Source organism: Lactuca saligna, chromosome 7 (genome assembly GCF_052625555.1).
Source record: "Lactuca saligna cultivar CGN05327 chromosome 7, ASM5262555v1, whole genome shotgun sequence".
Lineage (NCBI taxonomy): Eukaryota > Viridiplantae > Streptophyta > Magnoliopsida > Asterales > Asteraceae > Lactuca > Lactuca saligna.
The window spans coordinates 96,609,526-96,618,219 of NC_136423.1; the positions used below are offsets into that span (position 1 = coordinate 96,609,526).

At 33.4% G+C, this 8,694-nt stretch overlaps 1 pseudogene; it reads left to right on the forward strand.

Moving 5' to 3' along the window:
- The first annotated feature begins 4,975 nt into the window (after positions 1–4,975).
- On the forward strand, positions 4,976–6,503 carry LOC145005164 (putative aspartic proteinase GIP2 pseudogene; annotated as a pseudogene).
- The last annotated feature ends 2,191 nt before the right edge of the window (positions 6,504–8,694 follow it).

An 8,694-nucleotide genomic window follows, 5' to 3' on the forward strand; every position in this document is an offset into this window, starting at 1 on the left:
GGTCTTGAAAGTTTCGAGAACTAATCAAGAATAAAACCTGAAGTTCTTCACTAGCACACGACTTGAGATTATAACCTATCATGTTGACATATTCTGTGCCCATTCCAGTTAAAGTTGGCGTTGCATATGAGTTCTTAGAGTCCTCAATTGGTTGCACAACAACTTGGAAGCAATGGCAGGCCCTTGAGCTGCCAGGTGGCAAGAAATTAAGATTGAGTTCAGTCCATATGAGTTTGGATTTGTCATTATCCTTGTCTTGTGACTATGGTTTTGATAATTCACATGGATAAGAACACATACACCATTAAATCTAAGTGTCATAAGGTTTCTCTCCGATTCATGAAAATGATGGTGAGGAAACACTTTCACTAAGTAGATTTTAGCTAGATAGCAATTGTGATTTTTGCATTCTCAAAGTCATTAGTGGAGCGTGTGTGGTTTACCAACACACAAACTTGGACTTGTGAGAAGTGGAAAAAGGTCTAACCATTATGATTACGACATCCCTCTTCATAATTGTTTAGACACACAAGTGTGCTATCTAAGGGAAGGTGTATGGTTTTGATAAAGTTTTATCAAAACAATCTAGTATCAGAAATCTGAACTTTGGTAAGAAAGTCAGCCGGTTTCTGAGTACATGTCAAAGCTAGTGGGAGCATAAGTGTTATGCTAATAGTCATCATGTTAGTTGGAGCATGATAATTATGATAAGTATTGCAAGTTAGCAGTGTTAATTATATAAAAAAAGGTTTCAATTGGGAAAGAGTTGTTTTGCTATAATTAAGGGAGAGGAAATTACACTTCATCTCAAATTTATAAGCTTAGATCGTGAGGTTTTAATCATTTAGACAAGGATATATATGAATTTCATGTTGGAATGGCTCAACATAAGGAAATTCTGTATATGGGTCCATTATCTGCGTTCTAAAAATCGATTATGATTACGACATCCCTTTTCATAATCTAAATTATGAGAACTTGGCAAATTGAAATGGAAATGTTATAACAAAAGACTGGTTTAGTCTTTATGTGAGATATCATGAATCGTGTCCCATATGCTTCAGATATAGGATCGATTACATGTTCTATATTCATGTGCTATATTCATCCTTTCTAAAATTTTCCAAATGCCTGGGGCATTAAGAAGGGAAAAGGTTTAGAACTGGATATGACTAAAAGGATTAAACAATTGTCGCGGACAATCTAAGGTTTACCAAGATTGGTTGCTCAAGGACAGTTGGAAGTATAGTGATAATTCTGGAAGGACCATATTGACATAATCTGTAAGGAGGCAACTCTTGTTTAGAAGTGACAGTTAAAATAGAATCTGGAAATGTTTCAAAGTTAGAATTTTCAATCTGTGTAAGATTAAGGAAACTTAATGCAAGAAGGATGTTTCCAAGGATTTGATCTCCTTTGGAATGCTCTGTAATGATTGTTGCCAAGTCTTTGTGAATTTGTGCATAATCGTTACAAGAGGATCAATGCATATAAGTTTAGAATCTAACAGATTTCAGTAAATGGCATGAATTTGGAATTCTTGCATTTGCAGTAAGGATTGGGACTGTGAAAAGAGAATCATTGAAGTTATGTTCAATTGATCTAGTTCACAAAGTAAAGATCATAGACAAACATAGTATGCATACTTGGTGTATGGCATGACTAGTGTTTAGAAAACATAGTGTACATGCTTGGAGCATGGGACAACTATTGTTTTAAATTCAAGAATAAAGTTGATAGTTGAAATAGTATACAATGAATAATGTGTAATCATATGGTGATAAATAAAAGGTGTTTTATTTATGTTCATATGTTTTGATACCATATTGGATTCAATTATTATTGTGTTTCACTTTGCATGTTTTGACTTCCCGAATAAACTAGGTTATTCTTCCGGAATGACTAAGTTATTCAAACCATCCACAGTCGGTCATATGTTGGAAGTAGATATTAATTAAGACTGTCATGGGTTGGCTTGTAGAGGTCTAAGGTGTTGGACAAAGGGCTACAACACTCATGAGTGCTCATAAGTTCTAAGTATTGGATTCAACCCGCGCTCATTGGAATCACTTCATGGATTTTATCACGAGTGATCATGAGATTATAATATCTTATATTCTTCAAACCTAGAGATATGAGTTGTTACTATGAGTTGGTTGTACATTGATTGCACGAAAACACATTTGGTAACTTGGTGCTATAAAACGTGCCTTTGTGTATGATTCAACAAGTAGTAGAACAAGCCATATGAGTCGAAGTTTATCCATTCCTTTTACCTTCGGGATAAAAGCGATATCTGTGGGCCCCTCGATGATTTGATGATGATAAATGGAAGTGCTCGGTCGGGCCAGGACTGATTTGATTTGATCAATTAATTAGTCAGTCGTCATAAATCAGAAATCAGGAAACAACAAATGGACAGAGAGAATGATTATAATCCATGTCTCAGTCCATATGATATCTAGAATGGAGGAATATATGATCCCTTATCTAATGGACAAGTCATTGACAAAGGTCAGAGTTCATCTACAAGGTTAAAGTTCGACAGAAGCTTTTGAGAGCTACGATTGACAGTCGGTTCTTGGAGTTATACACAATAATAGTTTTAGACTTATCCAAGTGGGAGACTGTTGCATTAATGTCTAAGTCCATAACTATAATTGGTAAGACTTGACCCGACCCGGCGTGGTCCATTTGGGTTGCATGGCATCATGCACTTGGATAGACTATAATGAGAGAAATAAGACACTTATGGTTATTAATATATTATAAGTTCTAGTATATTAATAATAAGAATAATAAGATTATTTAATTAGTATTGATCAAAAATTAATCTTGGATTAATTAAGTGATCAAAAGAAGACTAATTAAATATATGGGTTGATTGTACAAATCATCCATACTTATATAGTGGGCTAATGCTCCATGGATTATCTAGTTGGGCTAAAACCCATATGATGCTCCATGGTGTTTTTGTACCCATGGATCATGGAAAGGAAAGGCCATGTCAATTAGGGTTTACATGGTGTAACCCTAACTATATAAGCATCTTATTCTTGACCAAAACCGGCCACTAGAGAGAGTAAGGAAGGGCTAGCCGATTTCATGAAGTGTAGAATTCTCTCAAGTTATTCCAAGTGTATTTGGTGTTGTGTGAACCATTCGAGGTGTCACACTTGGGGCACTAGGCACTCAAGCTTCATGAAGACTTTCTACATGAAAAAGGTATGTATTCTATCTTGTTATATTCATTTTTTTGTATGCTAGATTAGGATAATACCTTGGATGTTCATATTTGCATGTATAATAGAGAAAACATAAATCCAAGGTATTTAGGGTTGCATGTACACTTAGGAATGTTAGAATGCTCATAACCCAACAATATTTGAGGCATAATAGTGGGTTATGTGCTAGGAAGTATGCTAGTTGTATATGTGGTATGCTTGTTTGGAAGACCATGGGAGAGCCTATGACACTTGGATGTAAGACTATGTGGAGAGCCCATGGATTTCCTACTAAAGACCATGGGAGAGCCTATGGTAACCTGATGTAAAAGCATGTGGAGAGCCCATGGCTTTCCTATTAAAGACCATCGGAGAGCCCATGTCACTTAGGTGTAAGACCATGTGGGGGAGCCCATGGCATCCTGGAGTAAGAGCCTGGGGACGAGCCCATGACATCCCTATATGTTGTACACATGGCTTATGTGATATGCATAGCTTTTATTGATAATATGATATGTGTTATGTGGATTGTGTGTGGGGTATGTTTTGGAAAACTCACTAAGCATTAGCTTACAATTTGTTGATTTGTTTCAGGTACATTTGAGCCTAAGGGCAAGGGCAAGGCTTGATGACGCGAAGTGTACTCTCCGACATTTGCTTGATGGGACACTCTCATGTTTTGAATAAAATGTTAATGTGATGAATTTTGAAAACAGTGGTTAATGTTACTTCACATTTTATAAGAATGTTTGGCTAATTTAAAATGTAAATTTTATTTGAAAAATGTGGGTCGTTACAGATAGGGTTTTTGGTTATAAACATTTATAGATAGAAATTAAGATGTGAATAGAACTGATGATGGTGCGAACTCCATTAAAAGACCAATTATTGGAATTACCTTTGATCTCAGAGAGAGAGAGAGAGAGAGAGAGAGAGAGAGATACAAGAGTTGCTTAATGATTTTGTGTTGCTATGCATTTATATGCCTAAATAAACAAAGTTGAGGTTATAGCATATGACTTAACTTTTTTAAAGGGTGTTTGAGATTTCATCTGAAAACTCATTTTTAATTTATTGACTTCTTGAAAAATCAACAAGTTAAAAAAAAGTGTTTGCATACTTAATAAGAACTTTCAAAACAACTTTTGGTTTAACCTTTGAAAATGAGTTTTGAAAAAGTTATAATTACTAAATATTTGGAATGACTTATTAAAATAAAAAACAACCAAAAGTTAAGTTAGTAGAACACCTTTTAATTTATTGATTTATTGAATTTTTATCACTAAAAAGTTAATCCAAATATTTTTTTAAAATCTCATTTTTGCACATTGATAAGTCAACAAGCCTCTTTAAATAAAAGTCATTTTTAATTCAAAATGAAATTTCAAAAACCCTGTTAATAAAATTAGGTTGTTAGGTGGATAAACAATAATATAATAGAGCGTATCCGCACACTTTTACTAATTTGTTATTGACTTGAAAACGGGAAACATATAATGTGTATACATGTGAAAGATATATTTGTTTAATTAATCTAACAAGATCGTGTTGTCGGTCATTTCTATCTAATATACTCGGTACATGTTCTATCTAATATACTCCGTATATGGGACCACAAGGCTTGACCAAATACATCTGAGTCATTGGCCGCCAAAATATAAAAATACAAATCATATTTGATCAAGTTGATGAGATTGCGTGTAATAAAACACGAATTGCGACGTCATTTTTCCAAATAAATACCCACCTTATCGTCCTCCATTATCCACATCGCACCAAGAATCCCTTCAATTAATGGCTTCTTCTTCTCTTTCTTCACTTTCACTCACTTTGCTTTGCTTTCTCTTGATTTTAATTGTGTCTTCATCAGTAGCCCAAACCTCATCACGTCCGAAGGCACTTCTTCTGAGGGTAACCAAAGATGCCAAAACACTTCAATATGTCACTCATGTTGCCCAAAGAACACCTCTTGTACCTGTCAAATTGACCCTCGATCTTGGTGGCGACTACATGTGGGTCAACTGTGAGCGAGGCTACACCTCCTCCACCTACCGGCCGGCACCTTGTGGCTCCGCCGCATGCCAACTTCTGAACACCACTTCATGCACAACCGAATGTTATTCTGCACCAGCTCCCGACTGCTACAATAACACTTGTGGCCATGGACCTACCAACTCCGTCGCTAATACAGGCACCAGTGGTCAGCTTGGTGCAGATGTATTCGCCATACAGTCAACCGACGGAAAGAACGTTTTGCAAGTCGTTACCGACCCTCGTCTTTATTTCATCTGTGGAAATAACTTCATTGAAGCTGGTCTTGCTAGTGGGGTTACTGGCATGGCTGGTCTTGGAAGAACCGGAGCTTCACTTCCTGCACAGTTATCTTCATATTTTAGATTCGATCCGAAATTTGCTCTCTGTTTGAGTTCCTCAACCAGCTCAAGTGGGGTTGTGTTCTTTGGGAATGGACCATATACGTTGCTTCCAAATGTTGATGCTTCCTCATCTCTTACCTACACCCCTCTCATCATAAACCCTGTTACTGAAAATGGGTTTTTGGGTGACGCTTCTCCTAAATACTTCATAGGAGTTACATCAATCAAGATCAATGACAAACGTGTGCCAATCAACGAATCCTTGCTGTCCATCGATGCTGAAGGTTATGGTGGGACAACTATTAGTACTGCCGATCCTTACACCGTCTTGGAAACTTCAATCTACCGTGCTGTTGTCGCTGCATTTGTAAAAGCAATGCCCAAGAATGTCAAAAGGGTTCCTTCAGTTGCACCCTTCGGAGCTTGTTTTAGCTCCAACAACATCAGTAGCACTCGTCTGGGTCCTGCTGTGCCTTCGATTGACCTTGTTTTGCAAAGCAAGAGTGTGTCTTGGAGGATAAATGGTGCCAACTCCATGGTTGAGGTGAAAAAGAATGTTTTGTGCCTTGGATTTGTTGAAGCACGTACTGATATCCGACCTAGATTTGCAGTGGTTATTGGAGGGCATCAAATTGAAGACAATCTGTTACAGTTTGATCTTTCGACATCAAGGCTAGGATTCAGTTCCTCGCTTCTAGGTCGATCAACAACTTGTGCTAATTTCAACTTCACATCAACTGATTGAAAGACGAATAACTTATTAATAAATGGCCTGGTTGCCAACTTGCCATGTATGTTTCAAAATAATTGGTTTTCAGTTTTTAGGTTATCATCAAGTAATTTCTCCTACTTATTATGGAACTTTATCCATTACGTACTATCAATTTCATCATTCATTTTCGAAGTCTTTGAATTGACGCAAAATTAAGGAATTGAAGATTTGTTTGAGCAACGACTATGGCTAGTTCACACATGATTTACTGTGGTCCAAACTCCACAATATGTGTATATATAGTAATCGTTGGGTCTATTTCTTTAAATCGTTAAATGGTTTAACCAATTTCAAGACTAGGGTCGGCTGGGACAACAATAAAAAAACCCGGTCTTTGTCGAAGTCGGGTCCACACTGGATTTAAAAAGCCCATCCCATTCTTTAGATAGTGAAAACCACCTACTAAAACAAGCAAACATCTTCGACCAATCCTTATTTTTTTTTTTATAAATAGAGTAAAAAATGAAATAAATAGTACACTATTCTATTTTATATCACATTTTTAACCCAAAAAATATATTTTTAAAATATTTCATTTTTATAACTTATATATATTATCAAATACACCCCTCTACTAATTAGATTTTAACAAATATATATTATATTTTTTCACTACAAAAGTATTTCAAATTATATTATAGTAAATAAAATGTTTATATATAATAAATTTAAATTAAATATTACTTTATTATAAATAATTATAAAATAAATAATATTATATTTATAATAAATATATCAAGATTGCGATCATATTTGTTTACTATATTTTATAAATTATGTTATTGTGTTTTAAATTTTTAATATATGTATTTAATTTTTTTTATATGAATTCAATAAATAAATATTAAGCTCTATATTTATGATTAATTAATATAAATTAGTATATAATATGATATTATAAATATTAAATATTGCATTTAAATTGTAATTAGTAGATCAAATAAACTAGAGATGTATAAAATAAAAATGAGAGGGATTAAAATTGACAACCAAACTTCACCTCCATTTTTTAGATATTAATAGTATTCCCTCATATATGGGGGAATATTATTCATATCTCCAAAAATGAAGGTGAAAAGTAGTAAGGGTTGGAGAAGAATGGGGAAAAAATTGAGTTTGGGGGTGTGTTAGAGATGCTCTAAGTCTAGTCTGTTCATATCTAAAAAGTCGGTTCCATATCTAAGAAGCCCTAGCTTTTTTCAGTCTTTCAAATTTAACATTTTCTTAGGTTGTGTTTGGCGCGTCACAGTTAGCTGATAAACTAGCTTATTTTTCGAGTATTTTTATATTGTCGTGTTTGACAAGCCAAAAAGTAGCTTATAAGCTAATTTTTTTTAAAAGCTACTTAGATTAGGATTTTGTAAGAGGTTTTTTAAAATTTTCCAAATATACTCCTTAATTAATTATAAAAACAAATACTCTTAAATGTCTTTTTATGTAATTTTATATATTTCAGTTAGTTTTACCAAACGTTATTTTTTATCAGTTAGCTTTTCAGCTATCAATTAGCTTTTTATTTAACAACTGACTTTTCAGCTACTACGCCAAACATAATCTTAGTGTTTAAGTATTACACAACCAATTAGCCTAATAAAATCATCTGATTATTAAGTAAAATCAGCCAAGCAGGAAAAAATTAAATACCATAATATAAATGAATTCATGGATGGTTGTTCACTTAATTTCTACATTTACAGGTGCATATGAAATACTATATTTGTCTCATATTTATTGTTTACTTTTGACTTTTAAAGTATTTATTCTTTAATTTTGATTTTAAATATTTTATTTTTGTTATATAATACTTGATGCAAAGTATATGAATGAATTGTATTTTAAATATCTTTTCATTATTATAAATTTCACCAAGTAATACATAATAATAATAATAATAATAATAATAATAATAATAATAATAATAATATTAAATTTGATGAATAAAAATTTTAAAAATAAAAAATGAATAATAATCATGGGACAAAATGATTATATATACTAGCTTAATTTTGCCTCAAGTTTTCGGTTGCAGACATACTTTTGTATAACTCCTTTTTCATTTTTCACAAAAAATGCCCCAATTTACTGATCTAGCTTTAAAATAAGTTATATTGCTTTATGTAAGCCACAACTACTAGTTATGTTAAAAATTGTCCACTACAAGACAAAAAGCTTTTTTTGACAGACAAGTTACGACAGAAAGCTATTTTATGACAGGCACGGAAGTCTGTCATAAACTTTATGTAATATATCGTAAAATAATAACTATTTACGACAGACAAAAATGTATGTAGTAAATATATGTCGTATTTTAAAGACTAAATTA